The sequence below is a fragment of the Athene cunicularia genome, assembly GCF_003259725.1.
Source record: "Athene cunicularia isolate RWA chromosome 19 unlocalized genomic scaffold, athCun1 chr19_part1, whole genome shotgun sequence".
In the NCBI taxonomy this organism is placed as follows: Eukaryota; Metazoa; Chordata; class Aves; order Strigiformes; family Strigidae; genus Athene; species Athene cunicularia.
The window spans coordinates 4,725,970-4,751,280 of NW_020799124.1; the positions used below are offsets into that span (position 1 = coordinate 4,725,970).

At 47.1% G+C, this 25,311-nt stretch overlaps 1 protein-coding gene and 1 long non-coding RNA gene across 2 annotated transcripts in view; one reads left to right on the plus strand and one right to left on the minus strand.

Moving 5' to 3' along the window:
- The first annotated feature begins 6,476 nt into the window (after positions 1-6,476).
- Positions 6,477-7,678, plus strand: LOC113487210. The gene is made up of 2 exons (XR_003399747.1): positions 6,477-6,615; positions 7,188-7,678. It is a non-coding gene; the product is annotated as an uncharacterized LOC113487210 (long non-coding RNA).
- Positions 7,679-23,701: 16,023 nt separating this feature from the next.
- Positions 23,702-25,311, minus strand: part of GOSR1 (golgi SNAP receptor complex member 1) — a 30,380-nt gene continuing 28,770 nt past the window's right edge. The window contains exon 9 of the mRNA XM_026861471.1: positions 23,702-25,311. The gene's annotated coding sequence lies outside the window, so the exon portion shown is untranslated.

Consider the following 25,311-nt stretch of genomic DNA (forward strand, 5'->3'; position numbering starts at 1 on the left):
GGCGGGAGCGGGGCGGGAGGAGCCTCCGCGGGGAACCGGCCGCTGCCATCGGGCGCCGGGAAGGGCGGGCAGGGAGCGGCGGCCGAGCCCCGGACAGCTCGCGGGATGGGGATGGAGAGCGGCGGCCCGGGATTCGGGGGTGGGATCCGGGCACACGCAGGGCAGGGCTCCGGGAAGCCCGGCGGCTCCGGGAAGCCCGGGGAAGCCCGGTCCCTTGCCGCCAGGCAGCGGTCCGGAGCGACTCACCGGGCTTCCCCGGGAAGGAGCTGCGAGGCGAAGCAGGGACAAGGGATCCCCCGCCCGCCCCTCACGGCAGCCCTGGGGACACCCCGGCTGGAGGCTGGTTCCTGCCCTCGGACACTTCAAAGGGACAGGCTGCACCTGCGGCTCTTTCATTGCCCCGAAGAAGCGATTTTCTCCATTAATCATCCCCCACGCCTCAGCAAAGACACCAGCATCTGAACAGGGGAGAGTAAAGCCAGCCGGCCCCCTCCCATCTCGGGTGCAGGGGGCTCAGTCAGCGCAGCCCTGCAAGTACGGCCACCCCCTTACCCACCGGGATGCCCCACTGCTATCCAGTCCCCCCCGGGACATTTTATTATTCTCGATTTGCAACAGAGGCAAACCTTTCCTTTAAAAATCAGCTCAGGGAAAGCAATTACCCGCTTAGCACGCTAAAATACACCGAGGGGCACCTGCAGCCAGCACTTCCCCAAAACCCCCCACCAACTTGAAGACAGACACGGGCAGTCGCCACAGAAAGCCCTCGAGAGAGACCAGTTTCCATTTTGAGGAGGAATCATCATTTCTGCCAGTGCCAGCTGTCATCTGCGTAGTACAGTTGTGTGGCGGAGCCTGTTCAGGCAGCATACGGGGAAGCCAGCCAGCCTTGTTTGGCTTTGCACTGCAACGGGAGGGAAAGCAGCTGGGTATTGCATATCCATGGTAATAAACAAGGGCTCTCACGGGGATTTTCCAACCACATTAGCCTTCATGCAAAATAGATTCTCACACTCTTTCTTGCAGGCATTAGAGCCTCCAGCATGGTGGGGATGTGCCTTGGGTCACATAAGCCCTGTGGAGTAGAAGAGTAAGCAGTGAAAAAAGAGCAGGAGCCAGTTAATACTGCTAGGCAGCGCAGTCCTGGGGTGTATTTACTGGGTTAAGCACAAAGAGAGGCAGGACCAACAAGGCAATAAGGCTATTTGGCTGCCCTCTGCTTCCAAAGCCCCTGACAGCACTGACCAGAGCCCACTCAGAGCTGGGGGAAGGGGGTGCCCAACCCTCCGGGCCCACCGAGCCAGAAGGCACACTAGGATGAATTTGTTCTCCAGGACAAGGTTTCTAGTGCACGCAGCACATTGGTAGCCAGTGCACATCCTCTGACCCCTCCACAGTCATCCCTGCGCTCCCTGTCCCATGGAACAGGGACTAGTTTTTTAGTGCCCTGGCCATGCCTGTGCCATTGCCCCCTGCCCCCTTCCAGCCAGGGACCCCCGCACGGTGCCAGCAGAGCAGGACGAGGAGTGATCCTTGCTCCGTGCTGACCCTGGGGAGCCAGGGAACAACTGGCTGGGTCCTTCTGCCAGCAGGAACAGCTCTCGGAGCATCAGCTGACGTTTCACCCCCTTACGCCAGGGAGAAATTCAGTTCCCAGTTATCCCCGAGGTTCCCACAGGCTTAGGTCTGCCCACAGAATAAAACCCAGGAGTGCCTGACCATGCACAAATCTGAGCAGGAAGCAGGTTTTTGCAATTCCTTGTGCCTGGGCGGGCAGAGGGACCTTTCCACAATGTGCTGACATTCCTTTAGCTCTGCAATTGTATTTTTCTTTCCTAAGTCAATGATTTTTTGCACATGAAAGCTTTTTTCTGGGTAATAAGCACCATCCAGAGAGGAAAGCAAATGAATGCTTTTGGGTTTAGTATCTCATAAATCATTTTTCAAAAGCTGCTCTCAGATCCTAGCAGGGCCTACAGCCAGAGGTGGAAAAAAAAAAAATCTGCTCTAACCCCTAGCTTGTTCTTGATAAGGCTGGTCTTGTGGAAATGAGTTACTGGAGTCTCTGCCACTGACTCTTGGATGCAGTTTTTTGACCAAGAGAGGATCTGGCTGCACCAAGGGGCTCAGGTCTCCCCCCGAGCCAGAGAGTGGGTCTGATGGACACAAGGGCAGCAGGGCCCCATCTCAGAGGTATTGCAGGGCACGGCCAGATACCACAACACACGCTGTATTGCTGTTATTGAATCCCTCCCTTTCCTACCAAAGTGCAACCACACTGGGGGAGGAAGTAGAGAGGTCACTTAGCAGTGTACAAAACTCCAAACAAACGAAGTGGAAAAGAAAGGTAACTCCAGCCAGAACTAGCCTATAGTAATGCCAAGGGCAATTCTGCACAGCACTTGGTGTCCAAAATAAGTACTGTCATTCCTGAAAGACGTGGGAGAAGTCAAACTATCCTTGCTCATTTTAAATGGCACAGTCATCTTCTAAGTCTGATGTTGACTTATACCTCTCTCAGAATGTTTTCATCAACAAAACGCAAGTGTTGAGGATTAATGATTTATTCTGAGTAACTGGTGGAAGGCAGCAGAGTGCATCCAAAGCTGGTTCATAAATAGGGAAATACTGCAGGGAAGAGGAGGTGACAATTCGTCTTCTCCATCCCTGGGACTAGCACAGAAGAATAATTGTCTTCATTTGCAACCACACAACTTAGGTGATCTATTAGGGCAAAAACCCTTCTGAACAGTAACTTGAACAGGTAACAGCTCGAAAACAGGTGAGATTAATAACTCCTTTGAACCACCCAGACTTACCTGGCCCCGTGGGTGCTGTGGTACAACGTGCCGTTCCAGCCCCACTTCCAGGGTCCTTCAGATTTTCTAATGTAATACGGAGTCTCTTGGCACACACACACTGACTCACTCCCCCAGAGCCCTCAAGCCTTTCTGAGATATTCTGCCTCGGCGAGTCTCGATTAATAAACAAGATGTTCATGTTTTTATGTGGAAAGCAAAACACAGGATTAGTGATAGTAGAGAGCTATAATCAAACCGTTCCACACCAATGAATAATATATGTACAGTAACAAATGCTTGCTAAACACCCCATGCCAATGCTGATGTATTTTTCATAATTGTTCAGGATAAATGAGCAGTAAACACTTCCAGAACTGTAGTGATAAATATATCGAATTCGTTAGCCTATATATTTTTCCCAGAAGACAGCCAAAACTGCATATTTCACTGCAATCTAACCCACACCTTACAAAAATATCACACGTTACAAAAATCTGAGCCTAAAATTCCCAAATGTTGGAAGCTGCCAGTGAGCAGGGCAGGGATCCTGTCAATCTCTGGTCTACCGTGTCCTCCCCATCCCTCCCCACCAGCCCATGAGGCGTCATTTTGTCATCTGTTCTGTAATGAAAATAGGCTCTTGGCTGCATCCCATCGATCTTAGACACGGTCTGTCAAATGTGCTGTTGAGACCAGAAGAAACGAGGTCTTGAGCTCTCTTGGCGTCAGCTGTGGGGACGTTGTTGTACAGGGTGGTGTGTGAGCAGAGCGGGAGGTTTGCAGGGCTGCAGTGGAAGCAACCATCTGTTTGAGGCTCCACTGTGTTATTTGCAGGGTGATACAAACTCAAACGAGTATGTGGAAACCTTCAGAGCTGCGTTTTACCTACCTGAGCCGTACGGAGCAGCCCTGGGCTGGGGACCTTCTGATCGTGGTGCTGCCAAGGGTGGGATGGTATTAGTACCCCTATTATTATTAATTGGTATTTGTATTGCTGTTGGTATTAACACCAAGCAGGATGAACAGGAAAGGGGGTAGTAACATCAAGTCTTCATTATTTTTTTTTTTTTTTTTTTTTTTTAAACATTTGCCAAACCCTTCCCAGTGCAGTTGTTATTTCTGAGATAGGAATTTTTTGAAAGGAAAGGGGGATTGTTTTATCACACTTCCACCTTTAACTCTTATTAACTAGCACATTCTGTATTTTTAACTCAGTTTTCCCAGCGTTAGCCACCACGCTCCAAAGCGAGGAGTCGGCACATGGTACGTAGCTGCAGGGATCTGCCCACCCCAGAGTCTGCCCCACATCTCCTTCTGTCTGCTGAAACCTGGCTCAGCCAAGGCAGCAAGGCTGGAGATGGACAGGGCAGGGGAAGAAGCCTTTAACCTATGTAAATATGTTAAAAGCATCGCCAAAAGAAAGAGTAACTGCTTCAAGGCAGTTAAAATATCTACAAAACCTCATCCCCCATGAAGTCGAGGGCAGTTTTACTCCACTTCTCCACCAGATCAAGGTGACAGACCCGTGTGCTGGGCTCCCTCCTCCTTGCCCCAGTCTCTCCCCCAGGCCTGCCTTGACTCCCTTTCCCCCCACTCCAAGCCTTCCAAGGTGAAAATATTACCAGTTGACCTTAAAACTCCTTATCCCATTTCCCTCCCTTCCCAATGGGTTTCATGGGAGGCAGAAGGGCGCTGCGTGAATTCAGGAAGGTTTTTTGGTCTGGAGAGCCATGCTAATCGCAGACCGTCTGCCTCGTCCCGAGCAGGGAGCTCCTGTTTTGCTGATGGAGGGGCTCCAGCCTCTCCACCACACGAGTGCTGACGCACGGTGAGTAATTTTGCCGTAATAACCTCGCCGTGGTACTGCACAGCTGCCCTGCTGCTAAGTGCTAGGTCCTCCCTCAGCCAAGTGCAAGAAGCCCAGCACACTCACTCTGGCAGGCTGGGGAGCGCTGTGGGCTCCTCTCTCAGCAGTAATGCTTCTCCCTCACCAGGAATTCTTACTTCCAGTATTTGTCACTTGGGAACCAAATGATTGCCAGTTACAAGAGGAAGAAACAAGATTGGTCCTTATTTAATCACTTACTCCGAAGGTTTATGATGCATCTGTGTATTATACTTTTTCTGATGAGCTGTGCTTGGTCTTCAGGTTGCTGTGGGTGGTTGGCATATGTGGAGGCTTCTCTTGCCCGGCGGGTTGGCAGCGCTGCAGTAAGAGAGCTGGCACTGAAGCTCAGAGGAGTCAGGCCACAGCATCACCCTCGCTGCCCAGGCAGGCACCAGGCAAGGTCTTGGTGAGCCCACGCTCATCCAGTCTTATGTCTTTCCCCTTTGGGTGTGAACCCAAATCCTTCTCAACCCCATCCGGCCCCTTTGGCCCCAGCAGCACTGCTGGGCAGACCCTGGGGAAGCTTCACTAACCCCCCTGGAGATGCCCTGGGGTCTGGATCTCTGCCGAGCCCATGGGTGGCCAGCCCTGATGAAGCAGTGAAAAGCAAAGTTTCCAAGGGAACCTCCAAGTTGTGTTTTCCATCTACCCTGTGTTGTCACTTGTTCCCAAAGACAAGGACTGCTGCAATTTATCCCACCGAATGCCTCCCATTAAGACATCAGTGCCCACCAACATCAGCGCCAGGCAGGCCCTGTTCTAGCTGCAACTCTTGAGGATCTCTTTTCATTCCTTAATGAGTCCACACACAATCATTTTCAGGCACCTACTAGTGTCATTCCCCATCCCATTGCTCAGCCCTTCCACAGCCAAGGAGCCTTTTCTTTTAGTTACAGAGCAGAGGAAAGCTTTCACTGAGCTGCCTAAAGAAATCAATAGAGCAGCAGGGGAAATCACAATGAAACTAGAAGCAGAATAGAGAAGTTATACAGACTATTCCTTCCCTCCCCACAGCACACACAAGAGCAGGAATTCGCTGTAGGAGGACTGCATTTAGAAACAGAGATGGTGAACACAACCCATCTACGGTGATGCAGAAATTCAGAGTAATGCAGAGGCACCAAAGCACATCCCATCACAAGATCTGCATTATCAAAGCCTGTTCCTCTCGTACACACATTCAGCTCCAGCGGCCGGCAAAGAGGCCACATGCTGCTTTGGAAACGTCAGTGGTTTGGGCTTTTTTGGTTTATCAGTGATAGTTAAACTCACAATCTACTTTACTTCTCAATACATAAATTTGCAGAAGACGATGGCGGCAGCGTGCTTTTCCTGTTCGCAAGCTGCAGAAGGACAGCGGTGCCCCTGGGGATTCAGCCCCCCTGCGCAGGCCCCGTACAAGCGAGCTGCTTTGAGGATTGAAGTCAAGAATATCAGGGTTTTCCATGAAAGAGTCAGAGAGGAGCTGAGGCTGCGCTCTGCCTCCTGTCCCCACACTGGGGCTATTCCTTAGTCACTCCAACAAAAGACAGACTTGAGTCCGTCCAGCTCCTACCCAGGGCAAGCAGAACAGCATCCCAGGTGGGCTCCTCCAGGCACACTGGTTTAGCAGGACCACGGGCTGTCAATGCGGTAGGCTGGCAGAGGGGATTCACATGCCATCCTGTGAGAGCCCAGGGGGCAGGTCCAGCCCCCCTGCTGATGCAGCAGCTCTCATTTTGGGGGGTACAGCCAGAGAATCACCCCAGAGCCGCAGCCGTTCTCAAGAGCCTCTTTCTGTGTTCCCCCCCCAGTCAAGGAACAGCGGGCAGCAAGGGGACATGGACGGAGCCCGGCGACTCGGCCGCATGGCCAGGCTGCTCAGCATCGTCTCCATTGTCCTGGGGACCATCATCATCGTGCTCTACGTTTCACTCAGCATCAGAGGTAACATTTCTTTCCTTTTCCCCAGCCCAGCTAGAGCAGGAACCTCATCCAGCTCCCATCTCTGGCCCAGTTTATAGGAAACCTGCCCACCATCACCCTAGGGCAGGTGGTGCTCCATTCCCACCCGACTGCGGGGGTAGAGCACTGAGCACCTCTGCGGTCCAGGCTGGTTTGGCCATCACCAGCTGCTCACACACCTGCAAAACACCTTGGAGAAGGGGCTCCTTGCAGTAGCAACACACACACTGTTCAAAGGACCAGAATGGAAAGTCCTCCCTGTGCTGTCCCATAGTGCAGTGGTGACCACACAGAGTCCCCCTGGTGAAAGGTCTCGCAAAGGCTGTGGCGGGTTTAGAAGAGTGTAGTGGGGTAAAAATTGAAGGGTTTCAGGACACAAATCAACCTGCCCAGAAATGGAATCCCAAAACGTTTGAGGAGCCTCTCTAACACAGACACACCAGCGTGCATGTCAGGCAAACGGGAACCTCAGAAACACACAAACCCAAACCAAGAGCATAAGGGAAACTTTGGTGACTACTGGAAGCTGCCCTAAGACTCTCTTTATTTTACAGTTTCCTAGAAGATGTTTTAGCATGCAAATACCTCGAAGAGGAGGAAGACAACTTTCCTTTTGGGGTTTTTACTTTCGGCCTTGCAACAAAAAAATTGTCACAGTGTAGGTGGGCAGCCCTAGACAGCCTGCTCTGGAGCGCCGTCTGAAGGAACGCATGCTTCTACTTCACCGCCTCTTGGAAATGAGTTTGTACAAGTGATGGGATAAAAAACATGGCAAGAAGGAATGGGAGTGAACATCAGACGTCGAGTGGAGAGGAGAAGGGGGAAATCCACTACCTCATTCCCCTCCAGCAAAACTCGCGGAGTGGGGAGACAACTACAGTACAGGAGGAGGAGAGAGTTTCAAGAGCGAAGCATATTTTAAAAGGAAATTTAAGGCAAGAACAGGACATTTTAAGGAATCCTCCTAAGAGTTTTGGCACAAGTCACTGAATTTTTGGGGGGTTGTTGGTTTTTAAATCATCAAATTCTCTGTCTCTACAAAAAAAAAAAAAAAAAAAAAAAAAAAAAAAAGAGACAATGACCATTTGCATGCCTTTGGGAATGTTCTCTATGTCTGTTCCTATGAGCTCTTTTATCACTTAGGGCAGATCTCAGAGCTGACAGAGCAGGATGTTGCTGCATGAGAACGCCAGGCTCCTCCTCACCCCGATCCCATGGTGGGGGTTTTTAATGGAAGGAAAAATAATGCTTTCTCTGTGAACCCACACATTTCTCTCTCTGTGCACCCAAAGTGAGGTTAATTCTCATGGCGCTGAGAAAAGAGCCTGGTTCATCTGTAGCAGCAGTACCAAGGCAGGGAGAGCCCGTTTTACCCACTTACACTTTTATGTCATGTCATGTCCATCACACAAAAGCTTCGGCGTGATCCAGCCCCTGCCACTGTCAGTGCTTACGTCCCCAATCCTTTCGGGCTTCAGCTTAGGGCCTTCCAGGAGATTTTCAGAGGCATGGAGGAATTTAAGATCCCTGCACCCCTCACATGCTCTTCTGCATTTCTGAAAATCTCCAGCATCCCCGGAGCTGGCTGGGGTCAGTTCCACAAGTACTATTATTTTTTAATGTTTTATATTTAACATAACAAGAAAATAGACTTTGCTTCTCCTGATCTGCCTATACATCCCCCGTGCCCCTCCACGTCTTCCACACCTCAGCTGTTTCCCTCGGGATCTGATCCCACCTCACTCCATCCATCCCCATCCCCTCTTCTGCTCCTCCCCCTGTCCTTGCTGGTTGTTACTGGGGTTGGTCCTCTATCCAGCCACCCAGACTATGCAAAGTTTCATCGCCTGTTATTTTATTCAGGCTTTGTAGATGGCTTCTGGCCATATCCATTGGCTCCGTATTAGCTGAGCCTCTCTCTTTTATCAAAACTTTGCGGGCACAAGTACCTGGCCAAGAGCTGCACTCCCCATCCTTTCTGTTGTCTCCAGCTGACAGCCTGGGACTTAGAAATAAATATGGCCTGCACCAAGAAATAAATAAGGTGTTCCAGGGCACTTCTGCTCCCTACCACCAATCTCCTGAAAAAAAAACCCAACCCAAACCTTAGACCAAATCTAATGCTTTGGAGGCTTGTCTACATGGAGAAACTACTGCACGCTGTAAGAAATGTCACAACACCGTAACTGCTCGGCACTAAGTTCTCTGGGGGATGAGCGGGCACGTGTGCGCACGTGGGGTTAGCACAGGGGAGTGGTCCACTGCAAATCCACGCTGTAGTTACTCAGCTGCTGTGCAAAGCCATGGGCATCGCAGTGAAAACTCTCTCGTCAACCTGTTTGATTGCTCCTCTTTAAAGTGTTTTGTTTTCCTAGACATTACTTGAATCCAGGGGCTATGAAAGCCAAATTCCCTAGATTAACATTTTTCTCTACATTAACATCCCCTGTTAACATTTTTCTCTACATTAAAAGGGATTCCAGGGACTCACAGCAATAGCACAGCACCACAGCACTTTCTTGGGCTCCATTCCCATCCACCCCTTTGCCAGTGCTTTATTACACACTATTGGCTTCTAAAATGGACCAAATTTGCAACCTTTCTTTTGCAATTCATTTTTTTTGTGAGCTTCAGCAAACAGGGGCCACTGAGTGCTGCTGGGTGTGAGCCCCCACGCACAGCTGCTGCCCGGGTGACCCTTGGCACCAGATCTCCCGGAGCTCATCCGAAACCCACCCTTGGAGATTCAAACTCTCATCTCATGGCGGATGACATCCCATCAAACCCCCCAAACGTTTCCTTCTCTAACACTTGAACCTGAAAGCTGCTTGCTGGGAAACACGCACACTATTTTTTCTGAGATGCATATGGGCAGCGCTGCCTGTCCGTGTCATCTTCTGCCCTTTGCTCTTTGAGCTGCTGAAATTCAGCTTATGGGAAGAGCCGAGCGAGCTCCTCCTTGGGCAGGAAGAGCCGACGACGTTCAGGGAAAGCTGCCGCAATGAGTTATAGTACTTGAGAGCGCCAAGTATTTATTAAGTAAGAATTTAAATGCTCTTCTATCATTACATAAAGCCTTTCATCTAAAGTGCTTTACCACATTTAAAGGATTAAACCTTGCCACCCCTCACGAGGTGGGTTAGCATTACGCTGCTTTAATTGCACCGATGGCAAAGTTGCTCAGAGGCACATGCAACGTGCCGCTCCAAAAAGAAACCTGGTTTTCTTTCTCCTCCTTAACAGAACCGTATGAATACAGATTTCCTTTGAACCTGATTTTTCCAAAGGGATTGAGGCAAACACACACACCACTTCAAAATGGACTGGGATACTTACAGCCACAGGAACAAGGGGGCTTTTATGGGCAGCTGCAGCGGTCCTTCCCAGAAGAAGTCTCAGGCTGGCGAGCGCAGAGCAGTAGAGGTACCAGAATTCGTCTGAATGCAGAAGGCTGAAGCTTTCCCCAAAAAACCCCACAATGATGATTTGTTGTATGCACCCAAACGTGGTTTGTGCCTCAGACATTAGCCCGTATCATTGGGCTGTTGAGGCAACTGCTTCTCATCTTACTATTAAATATAATAAAAAAGAAAAACTAAGACACTTAAATTCCTTTCATTTTAAAATCTTCTTTCTGATTAGATACAATTGTTCTGCGCTCTTGAATATAGCTTTTTTTCTTTTTTTTTTCTTATCCTGCATTTAAATCCAGGGGAAAGCCTCTATAATTACTCCTGACAAACTATTTTCTCTCTGTGCAACCTGGCTCTGCAGTGCTGGAAAAATAACCCCCCCAGGATTATCTGGAAAGTCTCTTCTCTGTGCTCTCCCCCAACTTCCCCACACATTTTGCAGCCTGATGTTTTGCAAAGGTTTTGCCACTAGATCCTTACTCTTCACGTCACACACAGTTTTACCCAGCTCAGCTGCCTATTTGGCTTTTTTGGGTTCATTAGTTTGTATTTGTGAAGGAAGAAGCTGCTGAGCCCCCAACCCTTGACACACGCCTCACCTCTGACTGTGTTCTGAGGAGGTAAATCATGGCAGAATTTCATCCTGAGGCCAGCAGCAGGCACGGTTCCTCCTTTGTTCTACATCTGGGAAACTACAGCATCCCTCGTGATTTTTTTGCTAATTTAGTGTTCACCTAAGAGCAAGCATCTTTTCTTCCACATCCAGGCACAACCTCTCCTCTCTTAACTTTTGTCCTTTGTGTCTTTAGCTCACAAAAGGGTGATCACAAAAACTGTGTCATGAAAAGACTTCCCCTCTCCATCCCCACAAACAAGCCCCATCACTTCTGTCACAGCTCTTTGCCACCTGCTGCAGCCTCCCCTAAGCACGCACGTCGGCATCAAGCTTCCTGTGTTTGCAAGTATAAGAGTCATGAAATCCTCAGGATTTGGCCAATTTCTACCCCCTAGTAAAGCAGGCAATAGGGGAGAGGCGAGAGATCCAAGTGATGAGGTGGCAATTCATCCTTACCTGACAGCGAAGTTGAGCTGGTAGGAGGATAGCTTGCTGAAGAGATGGAGAAGGTGGGAAACGTCTCTAAATGTAAGTTCAAGTAGGAGTTACGATCGACAAGTGTGAGGTCCCGGTGGGATATAAATACACACAGTTTGTGCTGCTCAGGAAGAGTCTCTGAGCAGAGCACATGGCTGATGCACCTCTCATTGATGCTCCTGCCCCCTCTCGCCAGGGTTTGGGGCAGAGTTTGACTCTGAGGGGTAGCGCAGAAGGGCCCTTGCTGGGTACAGCGACGCTAGATCAAAGGTTTAAGCTGAAGAAGCAATTTGCTGCTGCCGAGCAGACAAGCCAGCTTGGTTTCACACCAGCTTCTTGTAGGATGCAATGAGTGATGGTCGGAAAAGGTCTAGCAGGAGTCAGTTGGTCACAGCAACACGTTGGCTGGTGCCTGCCCAGATGCCCGTGGAGGAGACCAAAGGGATTTGAGCACAAAGGGAGGAAAGAAAGCATCAAAAGATTCCATCTCAAAGTTTGCTGTGCCTAATGATGGCTTTGATTTTTCTGGTTAGTATTTTACTCCATTCCAGTTTACCTCCTTCAGGCTGTCTTGGCGAGTTTAATGTGCTTTCCCCTCAGCATTTCTACTCCTAGAGCAACGCACGTGTCTCACAGGCTCTTCCCTCCTATCCTCTGCCTTTCCTCTAATCCAGGACAGGTCTTGTTGGCACTGAGATGTCATCACTGAAAGGGCTTATCGAGGGGTATGGAACCTGCTCCCCTAAGGCTCTGACCCAGGCTGGCTACAGACTCAAGCTTTAACGTTGCAGGAGTTGACCTTCCAAATACAGACCTCTCCATGTAGACAAGGGGAGCAGATCCTGCCTTTTATATAAAATCAAAACTCCATTTCCATTTGGTCTGAGTCCAGGGAGAGGCTGCAGAAACGCACCCACTGGGCTGGTCCCATGACTGACTGACTTTCTTCCTGATACCCCCAACCTTGCCCTATCACTTTGTTACTTATCACAGAACCACAGCCAAGGATGCACAGTCAAGCTGAAATAATTTCAGATTTAAGGTTGATTTTCTTTCAGCGTACATCCTTTAATTTCGGCAAAGACAGGTTTGGACTGAAAACTCCTGTGCTTGGGCACAAGCCAAGGGGGTGGTGGGGGAAAGTAGCCTTTTCAAAGTGGGAATATTTGTAAAGCATTTGCTAACACCAGTAGGTAGCGAAATTCAAAACTATAAATACCCATCCAGGATAAGAAACATCAGAAAGGGATCGTGTGCAGGATTCACCGAGGCAACCCCGAGACCACTTCAGAGCAGGTGCCCTTGTTAGTTGGTGTCCAGGACACGATTCTTAGCGTGGAAGTGCAGGGTCTATCCCTCCCCACTGCCACAACCACCATCCAGGCACCGGATCCTCCAGTTTTGAAGTCAGACTGGAAGAGCCGTGTTTCACACACAGCATGAACACATCAGGAATTGCAGCTGGGCACTTCTCTTTGCTGATGAATGTTTCTTTTTCTGCAGGATGATATGGTATATCTTATATACTTTCTTTGTATTTCTTGGCATGAGAAAAAAATAAAATGTAACATGCATGGTCAAAGCTGAACTTGTTTCTTCTGTCTAAATGAGAAAAAAAAAAAAATTATCCAAACTACTCATTTAACTATTGCTTCACTCTCCAAGAGCAAGTAGATCAGCTGGTATTTTGGGTGCAGTGGGTTGCAGAGAAATATAAGTAAAAGGCAGAGGGAACAGCAGAGCAGAGAAAGGTCCAGACAGATCAGCCTTGTGCTGCAGAGAGAAGCGGCACCGAGCTCCTCGGGAAACACAGCTATTGCGGGAGGTCTCCTCCGGCCATGCCACAGGGCACACCTGCCTGAGGAAGCCAGAGAAATCCTCCCTGCTTGAAGCACACAAGGATGGGACGGGGAGTAGCCACGGGGAACAGCTTCTCATTGCTGGCCCTGCTGCTACAGTTTGGTATTGTAGTGCACAACCAAGTATGAGAGAACAAATTCCCCATCTGCTCAAAAACCAGAATTATTGATCAAAACCATAGATTTCAAGAATGAATAGCAATATTTGGTCTCCACTCGAAAAGCCAAAACGTGGGCTGCTCCCAGGAAACAGGTTCTTTTTCAAATTTCTCAAGCCAAGGCTTGAAAACTCAGTTATTACCAAAAACATTGGCTTTAGTCTTTTCCCAGGAGAAGTTTTTCTAACCAGTCACTGGAAGGCTGTTGACTGTGTATAACACAGACCTTGGGTCACTACCAGTTTAGTTCTGCGGAACAGCACACCAAGCCATCAAGGCTACTGATCTGTAATGAAGATTAGTTGCACGACAACTTCATTCAGCTGAATCCTAACACCCTCCTCCTCTGGCTGCGCATCTCTGGCATCTCCAGGGAATGAATGGCAACGCAGCTTCCAACCCAGCTCAGCTTGGAGACAAGACTTGCCAAGTCTGAGATGAATTTGTTGTTTTACACAGCTCTCCTCTGTAGCAATACGCTCAAGCTGCCCAGAGTTTAGCTCAGGGTAGGACTTACTGGAGGTAGCAGAGTCTCGCAGCTTCCCGAGGACGACTCCTTCCCTCTCCCAGCAAGCAGCACACACAAAGCGTGCACATGGCAGGCAGGTGCCACCACCATCAGCAGGGATCAAAAATGAGGCTTTACGGCCCCAGAGCGGGCATCAGACACAGCGCTTCCACTTCCATCCATGCCTATGATGGAGAAAGATAGATGCAAATTCCCTGCAATGTTGGCAGCCCACAGCATGATTCAGCAACAAACGGAATTAATGGCCCTGCCTGGAGCACATCCTGCTGATGAGAGTCCCTCCAAGGCAGAGGCAGGTCCCTCCCTGCCGAAAGGGCCAGCGGCATCGGGGAGCACCGAGCCACCAGCCTCGCCGCAGCAGCCCAGGAGCTCCAGGGCTCCGCTCGCTCGCGGGCAGCTCTCCCGACTGAGCCCACTGGGTAATAACTCACCAGCAAATGCCACAGTGAAACACACTCAGCTATTTGACTTGCTGTGGTCACATTTAGGAAGCGGTTGTGGCCACGTCGGCGAGGCAGCAGGGTGAACAGCCTGCTCACGACCACCTCTGTGGTCCAAACCCAAATCCCTTAGCCTCTGACGCGACACAGTAAAGCTTTGGTCTACCTGTCATTTTCATAGGCAGCGTTTTGATAAATGCCTCTTCACCTTTCCTATGGATGCAAGCTGTAGGGTTTTTTTTGGGCAGCGAAAAAATAAATAAATAGGAAAACCCCCCAGATACTCAAAGCCAGAGAGGATGTAAATTAAACGTTTGTGAACTCATGAAAAACAGATCCGTTATCCTCACGCGCATCTTAGAAAATGATCAAAGGAACAGATTAATTAGTTCTTCTAGATCTGCTGCTGCCCACGACACAGAGCCCAGCCACTATCAGGCAGAGCTTGTCTCAACGCTGGATCTGTCCCCAAGGTTTCCTACGGTTCAGGCAGTGCCGCACCGGTACGTCACTGCCCAAACAACTCCCAGTGAGACAGAGCAGCTCTGCAGCCTCGAGCACACCAGGAGCGAGCTCGGCCTCCTCGTTCATCCCATCGCCCTCCTCTTACACTACGCTGCCCACCCCCTACCTGGCTCTGTACTTGCTAATGCATTTTTAACAAACCAACCATATTTCTCCAGTGTGTCCATTCCCCGTTGCTTTGAAAACCGCAGATCTAACTAGATCTGCTGGTTCTTACTCCTAAATACCCCCCTAATACCAGCTTAATCAGTTGTCCTTCATGTTTAGCTTCCCCTACTAGGGCTAGGATATCAGCTGCTCAAACCTCTATTTTTAAGAGGCACCAGCCACGAATACTTACTGACGCACAGACACGCAGGTCCAAACTTAGACCACACTACAGCTACTCCCATTTTGCACTAAGGTTAGACATTGTACCCTGTCACTGTGCTGTTATTCAGGAGCAGCATCCCCTCCCTGCCTCTGCTCACCCAGAAGGGCAAGAGGCATTACCGCCTGCACAAGGGCTCTTGGCAACATGAGTGGGAATGCAGGGGAGGTCCAAAGAGCCACGTTTATTTGTCCTGATGGAGAAACAAAATGTAGATTTTTTTAAAAAAATTGAGTGTAATTTACTTTCGCTATTCAGCAAAGGGACTTGTGGTTGTGGTTGGTGGTACCTGTGCATAACGAAAGATCAGGACAGAGCGGTCCTGGTGGGGAGAACTTTCGAGGAACAGATGCAATTTGCATCTCAGCACATTATGTCTGAGGCTGCTTTAACCCATCTTTGGCCTTCTTTGTCTATTGCTTAAAGAATTCAGCAGGTAAGAAGGCTGAGCAGGAAAGAACAATGGCTTTGTCCTTGAGGAGAAGAATTTTACTTGCGTAAAAGACCCCCACACCATGGACAGATTTCCCTTCAGTGGCGAAGTTCCTCTTGGAGCATCCTGACCGTGTCACCCAAGCAGCTGGGCAGATGCAAGTTCCAGCCTTCAAAGGCCGAAGCTGACAGCCTCGCCTCTGATGTTTCGCTAAAGAGAGGGGAGTGCCAAGTGCTTTAGCCTCCTGTTTTATTAATACGCTGCTCTGATGGGCTCATGTATAATAGATTTGCAAAGGAACAGCAAGAGGTTTACATCCAATTTCCATGTTGCATATGTTTTCTATTAAACGCTATAGGCTCTCCGCTGACCTCTTAATGTTTATCTTCACTAATAAATTTGCATGAGCTTTGGGGTTCAAGCAAAGGACAAAAAGTTGTTCATCAGTTCTTCAACTGGTTTCCATGACTTTGCTCCAGACAGGTGCTACGAATTAAAAGCACAGGGAAAACGTTTCCATTTTCCCTCTCCTTCCTAACGTCGGCTGCTGTTGAAGAAACAAGCGTGCAGCTGAGGGTTTCCTTGGGCACCCTCAAAGCCACACACAGCCTCTTGGCAAGTCATTTGTGAGGTGCCGGAGCCCTGAGCCGCTGCAGCCACACAAGGCAGCAGCATCAGGGAGCTCAGGGCTGCAGAACTGCAGCAGCAAGACTTTGTGATGAGCAGCACACAAACACGCCTGGCTCTGGTACAGCTCACTCCGGTCTGCAGAGACACAAGGGGCTTGTAGCTCAACGCCGGCCAGAAAAAATAATAGATTTTACCCCAAAATTCTCTCTACTCACACTACATGTTCTTAGCTGTAGAGATTTTTTTTAAAAATACAAAATTAGGGCGTATGGTGTACGTCTCCTTCAAAATTTGAAGTTCACCAAACACACTCCTGGTAGGGTCCAGTAAAAGAGCACAGAAAAACTGTATTAGACCTCGTGAGGGTGCCCAAAGCCTCCATCTTCCTGTTTTCCTACCCCGAACCAGCCTTTCCCTTCACAGATGAAGACTTCTTTTCAGCAGGGCTCTGTCTCCATTTCAAAGCTGTCACCATTCCCCTGCAAACGCAGCCAGGGCGACCCAGCCACGGCTCCCACATCTACAGAGTAAGACAATCAGGAGCCTAGCTGATCCTACACGGCACAAGGCAGACGTTTCTATCACATCTCAAACTAATTTTTTTAATCAGGCAAGACAAATTCGATAAACTTTGTAGAAGGACTGGTGGTTAGGATATATACAGTTGAAAAGAGGAGAGCCTGGCTTGCCCAGGTAAGGATGAATTGTACCAGCAGATCAGGGCTCTGCTCTAAATGAGGACCTTTCCTTCACTGTGGTTACTGCTGGATCCTTCAGAAGATGCAAACACCCACCCTGCACTCTCTAGAATACCTAAAATAGAGTAATGGGGATTTCTCCATGAGCTAAGCTACCTAGTTTATGTGCTAAAAAAAAAAAAAAAAAAAGACAACGGATGGCCCTCATTGTTTCCAGCTTAGCTGTAATGTTAGATGCTATTCTTGGTCCAGAGCTGCAGAACACTTCTGAAGCTTGTGAAGTTGTTTGCTTTAATAGCACACAGCGTGAAACAAAGCAAAGACGGGAAGTCTTCCCAGCAAAATGCCTCCTTCTGCTGAGCTCGCTGTACCTCGCTGCCTCTTGGAAATGTTTAATTATAGGCTGCAAATTCTAAAGCATTTTCTTCCAATTATTTGGTCTCAGGTTCAATTTCATAAACCCCGTATTTTACGCTCCTTCCCAGTGAGGATCAATGGGAACGGATCATCTCATCAATTCCAGCTGGGCAGAAAAGCAAACCAGCACCTCACCCACTGCACTGTAATTCATTACTGGGCTGACACAGCTGGCCCAGGCACACACCAAACCATAATAAAATTAAAAGAATGTTGCTAAGACCTGGCATCTTTAAAGCTCTAAAGTGATGCTCTGTTTTTACCTTGATTTTTGATTGCAAAACATACAGTGGGTATAAACTGAAGCGTCCCCAAAAAAATGAGCTAACATGGATGAGGGGTTTCTCCCCTGCCCAGGCGATGGCTTCTCTCAGCCCCTCCCGCCGAGAGCTCCCAGTCCAGCACGCTCCTCCGAAGAGCATTAGCAGCACCATGCCTGCAGAAGGGACTCGGCTGCTGAGTTAAGACACATTTTTTTTTTCCTGAAGAAGTGTAGGAGAAGTCCATCCCCCTGGGATGTAGCTGTGGATGCGGTCAGACCCGAGGAGGCTGGTGGTGGGGCGGAACAGCCAACGTCTGCCTGTCTGACGTGGCAAAGCACACAGCACTGCTCTGCCAGCAAAGACACAGCTGCCTTCAGGAGCCTCAGATTTTCAAAGGCCAAACAGATACATGTACCTGAGTGAATAAAAAAAAAAAAAAAAAAGACTGAAATCCCTAAAATGCCACAGCAGCATCCCTCACATCCCTCCCAATGGCACCACAGCAGAACACGAACTGAAGTATCCCTGAAGTATTACAAGCACAGATGAACTTATTCATCCCGCAAATGTTTGTTTTGTTGGTTTTTTGGTTGGGTTTTTTTGTTGGTTTTTTTTTTTTTTTTTTAAACCCTTCATCTAAGCCAGTGTGTAAACTTAGAAATTATTTCCTGAAACGTATGGAAACTCTGGAAGCGCAGGCCAGCAGATCCCTCAGTCCTGCTGTAAGGTATCAGACACAACCTGAAGGTGCAGTTGCTGCCTGAACACAAAGACCTTTTTATTCCGAGAGGGCAGACATACACCAGGAATGGTCTCTGCTGCCAGCTAAGAACCCTCCTGCCTCCTGCCTCTTTCTAAGCTATATTTCTTTACATAAGCAGTACATGCTTTTATAAACCTGACTCACAAACCGCCCCACCTCAGTAATATTTTAAAGTAAATTTAGCACTGGTGATACATGCCTGACCTAGAGGGAACTCCATTTATAGCACAGCAGGGAAATATCCACGTATAGCCCCTTCTGCACATGGCCCCTCTACTCGGGTGTTTGTCGCAACGAGGAAAGGGGCTGACAAAGCCCATGTGTCACTTCAGCCTCCCCCCCGCACTGGAAGGTGGGGGACGCTCAGGGGATCTCCCTCTTGTTCAGCACCACGACACAGGTACCCACCAGTCTCCCGTGGTGACAAGGGCCTTGCATGGCCCCGTTACTTTTTAATGTAATAAATGATAGTTTGGGTGTTAATAGCTGAACCTGCCAGGGACATCTGATCAGCACTTTCACAGCTACTCACGCTTTCTTTTTACACCTGCAATATTCCTGAGCATCCTGCAGAGTCTTAAGAAAAGGTTCCCTTAAAAATCTGATGGTTCAGCAGCATTTCACCCTGAAAGAAGCCAGCTCAGCACGGGTCTGAAGTCAGAGGGATCTGTAGCAGATGATATGCCCAGGCACATGGACCAGCAAACACCTTACAGCTTCCACCATACAGCTAGCAGCTCCGTGGGACTCTGCAACCTGCAGCAAGGAGCTCCTAGTTCTTTTCAGTGCACCTTTAGAAAGGCAACAGATAAAGAACATTGTCCCCACTTCCAAGAACCTTGCATCAGATGGACAGGTACGGACAAAGAAGACACAAAAGAAACAAAACAACATCCAAAGGGACTAAAGCTGACTTGTTCATAGCATTTGTGGAAGAGCAAGCTGGGCCCATGCACCAAAGCATCAGTGAATTCTCAGCTACAGCTCTAGGTGTAGCTTTGATCATTTAAGCTTCAAGTCACCCTGGGACTGCCTTTCTGGACTTCAAAGAAAGAATAGATTTTTTAAAAAGAAACTAAAATTATGAGACCAAAAATAAATTCACCTGTTTGAAATATCTAGCTGAAGCCAAACACCCAGGAAGCAAGGGAGGAGAACCCGACGGGCAGTGAGTGCAGTGAGCAAAGGTAAAAGCAGCACAAAAATCTAAGACCTAAACGGACAACGATCGCAGAAGACCCCACAAAATCACCCCCCTGACCAACAGAGGATTCACAGGGCTTCAAAGTCAAGACGACCAGAAAGTAATCCACAATGAGAACACTGCAAAGGCTGTTTCAGAGGCAGAGGGGCTTTGATTACAGCCAGGCTTTACTAGCGGGGGCTATCAAAAGTGGGTTAGCAAAGCCTCAGGGTCCCATTAAGAACAAAGAGCAAGGAGGGCTGCAATGACAGGGAAAGATTAAGCCAGGGATGAGCACCAGCACAAGATGAAGGCAACAGCAGGCTCGGCGCATTTAATGAACTCGGAGTGTTTAATGAGTGTTCAACAGCCCAGACGCTGAGGCACAAGCACTGGCAGCACAGCTTTTGTACCTGAAGAGCCCAGGTTTGGATAAAGGGCTGGCATGCAGAGAATGTAAATATCTACTGTAAACATTGCCATTTTCTATGAAAAACATTCCAAAATCAAGTCCACACAGCAGTACATCTCCCACGTTCAGTGAAACGCATAAAACAAAAGCCCCTCCTGTCTCTCTCCATGAATTTCTAATGGGGCGCTCGGCTCCCTTTCGGCAGGAAATCTGCTCATGGAATTGCACGAGGGCTGGAGGAGCAGAGCCCGGCTCATCCATAATGCACGAACACCCACTGCGCCTGAGCTTGTTAGGAAGGACAGCAGTTTTCAATATGAACAACAGTATTCTGGGAGGCGGATGGTTAAAAATATGTATCTTACGCCTGTGCCACTATAAATTATTGACTGTACAGGGAGCTGGAAAAAAGGATTCAGCTCCATTAATAATTTATTTTCTAATCCAAACAAAGATGGAATTTTATGCACCACTTATTACCAGCGCCACAAACTGGAAAAACTAACTGCACTTCCCACTATCTGAAATGAGAATTGCCTTTCCATTTTCAAAACAGGTTTTGAAGTTCCTTCTCCGATGTGAAACATACAGTCAGCCTTTTCCCTTGAGAAAGCATATGGTCATTCTGGAATATTTAGTAGGCACATTAAGGATATAGAAATCTATCTCTAAAGCAGCATTACAGGCACAGCATGATGGCTCTGGAATGAAGAGAACTACCTCTCCCCACTCTGAGCCTTATGCAAATACAGGTATCACACTGCCAGGCAGATCTTCTTCTTTGAGAAAATAAATTTTGAATGGCACTGAAAGATTTAGCACCAATTCCAAAACCACCAGATACAGATGGGTCCTTCAGGCAGGACTGATGCCCGGTTTGAACTCCTGAGAACGGGGTTGGTCCAGACCACAGCAGTGCTAGAAAACTGCAGGATACGACAGAACTTCGCAGAGATTTTTTACAATTGTCTATATCATGTTCAAAGTATCAGCTTATTTTTGGTGTTTGTGTTGTGATTTGGAGAAAGGGGGGGAAATAAAGCTACCAAACTACTGAGAAATGTATTAAAAATGGGGGGAGGCACCTTATGCTGAGAAGGCTCTTCAAATCAACATCAGTTTTGGTGTGCCTTTGGGAATGAAATGTTTTATACTACCGATACATAGAAAACTTTTTAAAGCTTACCTCTAAAGAAAACCATCCTTGTTCCATCTGTCAAAGAACAGCCAGAAAAAAGTCATAACTATATTCAGACCCTTCCAAAGCAGATGCTTGAAACAGAAGGGGAGTCCAGGTCTGCACAGGCAGGCAGGAGGAACACATCCCATCAAATCAAGCACTTTGGGTCAGGAAATGCTCCATCACATCTATATTTGGTACAAAAATAGAGAACATGCTAATTCTTATGTTCAGTGACAGTCCCAAACTGGACATACCGATCTTCGCTCCATCTTCCCTGGAGTCTCGGTAGGCAAACAGTGTCATGGGGGAAGAACTATGCACCTTGCTTAGAATTCTAATTTATTATTAAATTACATATCAAAGCTTTTTTTTAATACATACAGAGAATGCACAATAGGTGAGAACAAAAATAATTACAGTTACAATAAAATAAGTTTCAAGAAGCTGTATGAAAAGCAAAAAATCAGAAAGTGCAATCAGAAACTCATTTACAAGGGTCTGGACTGGGACATTTTGTGAGAAAGGGTTTTGGTTTTTTTGTCTTGGGTGTTTATTTAAACTGCTTTCCTCAGTAGTAGACAGACCAACAGCCTCTTACATATTCAGAACTGAAAGCATCGCCACTGATTTTAAATATCCAGTTGACAGGAGAGATACAGGGCACCAAGAGGACTTGCAGATGTCACCTGGCTCAGTTTCGTCTCAGTATGTCTTTCCTTGTAGCTCCCATACTGCACATTGCTCAACGGGCCCACTGCTCTGAAGGATTTCATAATCTGATACTGTTATAAGGAGATTTGAAATTATTTCCCCCTTCTGAAGTGATACAGCTGTTAATTCTCCTTCCTGTATCAACTGAAAGCTTTGGGGGAAAAAAAAAAGTAAAAATAGGAAAAGGAAAAAAGCTGCTATGTTTAGAGAGTTAAAATAGTCCCAACTAAGTGACTTACACCATCAGAAGTGGCGGACCAGACTTTGCTCCCTGTTCTGGGGAGGTTCAGGAACCTCTCCTCATAGGAGGCAGCCCTGGAGGACAAGCTGTCTGTCCACAATTTAACTGAAACTTTCACATCACAAAAAAAAAAAAAAAAAATCTACTTTTGCTCTTCCGTTTTCAACATCTAGGGAGGAACTGACTCTTTCCTCTCAATTTTAAGACCGTCTAAAACTACAAATAAAAAAAATCCAGTTGATTATACAGTATAATGAATCCAGCAGGAATTTATACCTGCAAAACCTCCTGAAATCAATATTGGTTAAGAAAAAAAACGTGCCTTCCCAGGAAAAGCAAACTCTCACGTTACCAGAAGCACCACACTGCTTGGTCCCAGAGACACACAGGACAGCAAAGCCCTGCCTCCACCCGAGCTCGGGCACACTCACATGCTGGGGGTAAGGTAGGGCTGTGGTCGGGGCTCCGGCCACGCCAACGCTCACCACTGACCCCACATGCAGCGCTGGGTGCTGCCCCAGTGCCATTCCTCTGCTCCAGCAACCAGTGCTGAAAGATCAGATAAACATGTACAAAAATTGTCTAAAGAACAAGGATAAAAACATCCGTGTCCGTGTGAAGTGCGGCATAAAAAGCGATCAGTAGGATCCCTCGTGTTCTAATGCCTAGCTAAGGGGTTGCTGGACAGGTTTAAAATAGGTGCTTTCTCGTGTACTAGCAAGAATAAAGCAGGAATTTAAAAAGTGCGTGTGTGGTAATGTGCCCTGTAGAAATATTATGGATCTACTTGCTTCATTTCTAGGGCTTGCCAGTAATTTTCTTCGCACAATTCTATCTGGTTGAATTATGAAACTGCAACTTTGCCAGGAATTGCAGAAATGAGAATTCTTTAACCACATTTTTTTTTTCTCCTTAGAGCAAGAGGAACTACACAGAATGGAAAACTTAGAGAACATATTTAGCAACAGGAGACATACAAACCTATATTTTGAGATTCGAGATTAAATACTACAATCCACTGTTTTCAGTTTAGAGTCCATTGCTCTAACTACAGGCCCGTGTTATTAGAGATGTTCAGGAGAATCTGCAAGTCTTTCCCCGGGCTATAGGCAAGCACACCACGGCAGAACGCCTGCTCGCATTGCTGGAGGACTACAAGAAGATGATGAAGGCAAGACTACAGGTTAATTAAATGTATTTTCCAGCACAAAACTCAGTCTGAAAACCAACACAAATAAAAACCATGGAGGGGTTGCCAACACTGAAATCATTTCCAGTAAAGCTTTATCAGAGATCATTCAGCACATTTCCGTTATTTTATACTAAAATAAAGCAGTTCCTCCATAATATTTTCATAACATGAAAAATCAATTATGTTTACATATTTATTATAATCTACATATTTTCCATAGCAGCTTTTTCACACAATAAGATTAAATATATGCACCAAATAATCAATTAAGTCCAGTAAAAAGACTGGTTCTAAGATTAAATAAGTGAATTTATTTACGGTACTGCAGATCTCATATTGCCAACTATATAGCAACCAAATCCCACAAATCCTAAACAGAAGCACGACTGCTGATCAGGGTCCCTTAGGGTGGTGGTGGAATCAAAGAAAAAGCACTGGGGAGAAGAGGTTTGATCTCCCAACACACAGATTCATTAATAAACCTCCTTTATCCATCAAGGTTTTTCATAAACCCCCGTTTTGAACACTTCATTTCAAACCAGGAACATTCCCAAATCAAACAAATAATCACCCTTTATTTAAAAAAACAAGCCCCACAGTTTTACACGTATTAATTCCAAATGCTTTCTAATCCCAACACGACGACTGATGAGAAGCCTTTGCTGACTTTTTAGCACAAAGTTATTAGTCTGCAAATAAGCCTTCAAATTCATACAAACATTTTAGGCGCAACTGTGTGGTTCTGCACACTACACAGGCACAAGCCTCTACTCCCTCCAACAGGTATTTCACAGACACTATAAAAAGCAATAAAAAATTGTGGCTGTCCTGCTAGACATTGTTCCAGCAGAGAACCTGGAGACTATCTGACATTTGCGGGTAATGGCATCCTAGAAATCTGTTAGAAGCACTGTAAATTGATTGAGAAAGGAGTTAATCAAGTCCTTAGGAACGTATTTCAGTGCCTCAGTTTGAATTTATTGGGTTATGATATGCCAGATGGAAAAGAGCTGTTGAAAGAGCAGAAAAATCTGTAATTTGTGAATCTGCAATGTCAAAGCCATTCCTGACATCAGCTTTGTTTAGAGTCACAAACACAACAGGATTCTTGTTGCATGTCTGGACAAAAAAAAAAAATAATCTCCCCCTAGATAATGGTAAATAATAGTTGTTTCACTATTCATACATTCAACTCTTTACTATGAGGAGTTATGTCCAAAAATTATGCACGCAGATACATTTGCCTCAGGTATGACCGTCATAATTTTCATTTCCAATTGACAGTTTAGATTATATTCTACTTATAGTGTAAAAATATTAACGCTATCTAAATTACAATATAGACTTTTCAAACTGCTTGTCGTGTCTTTATAAAGACCTTTATGATGCCAGCCAAAATCAAAGTATTTACACCCAAAAGACTACTCTTAGGTGAACTCATGTTTGGTCACTTCTCAGATGACTGAACACTATAGTAAACAGCTGCTAGGACACTGTGCTCCCTTTTTTACAAAGGGGGACTTGTTAGTCCCTTTAAAGCCACAAGAAACCTTACAAATCTTCCTCAGAGGGTAGTTTATTTGTATTCTGTGCAAAAAGTGAATTGAACAACTTTTTTTTTTTTTTTTTTAACTTTGAGGAATTTGTGTGAAGAACGGTTTTCACAGCACAAGTTATGCAGAAATAACTAGTATCTCAACCATGAGTTAAAAAGAATTACAGAACATGTATTTAGTAGTAAAGCAACCCGATGGCTTAAAGCTGCAATATTCTCACAGGGTGAAAGTGTTCAGTACTGTGCTTGGCTTACAGGGGAAAACAGCATCCTGCTGAGTTTCCACCCCAGGCAAGCGTTACAATCTTTATTTCCACTTACCAGCCAACAACAGACCTCCCCAGCACTGCTGAGCACAGCAACTGTTCTATCAGTCCTGGTTAGTGTCCCATATTTACTTACCTTTGCAGTCAGAAAGGGAATTAAAGACAAACAAATCCCACAAAATTTAACCAAAGGAAGATGTATGGCAGGGAAGGAGAAACACTGCAGCTTCAACCCAAACCCAGTGTCGCAGTCTACCATCGTAAGCTCTAGACATCATGCTGATACTCCCAGCCATGACGAGCAGGCTGTTGGAAGTCTGTCACTTCCCCCACTCCCTTTTCCT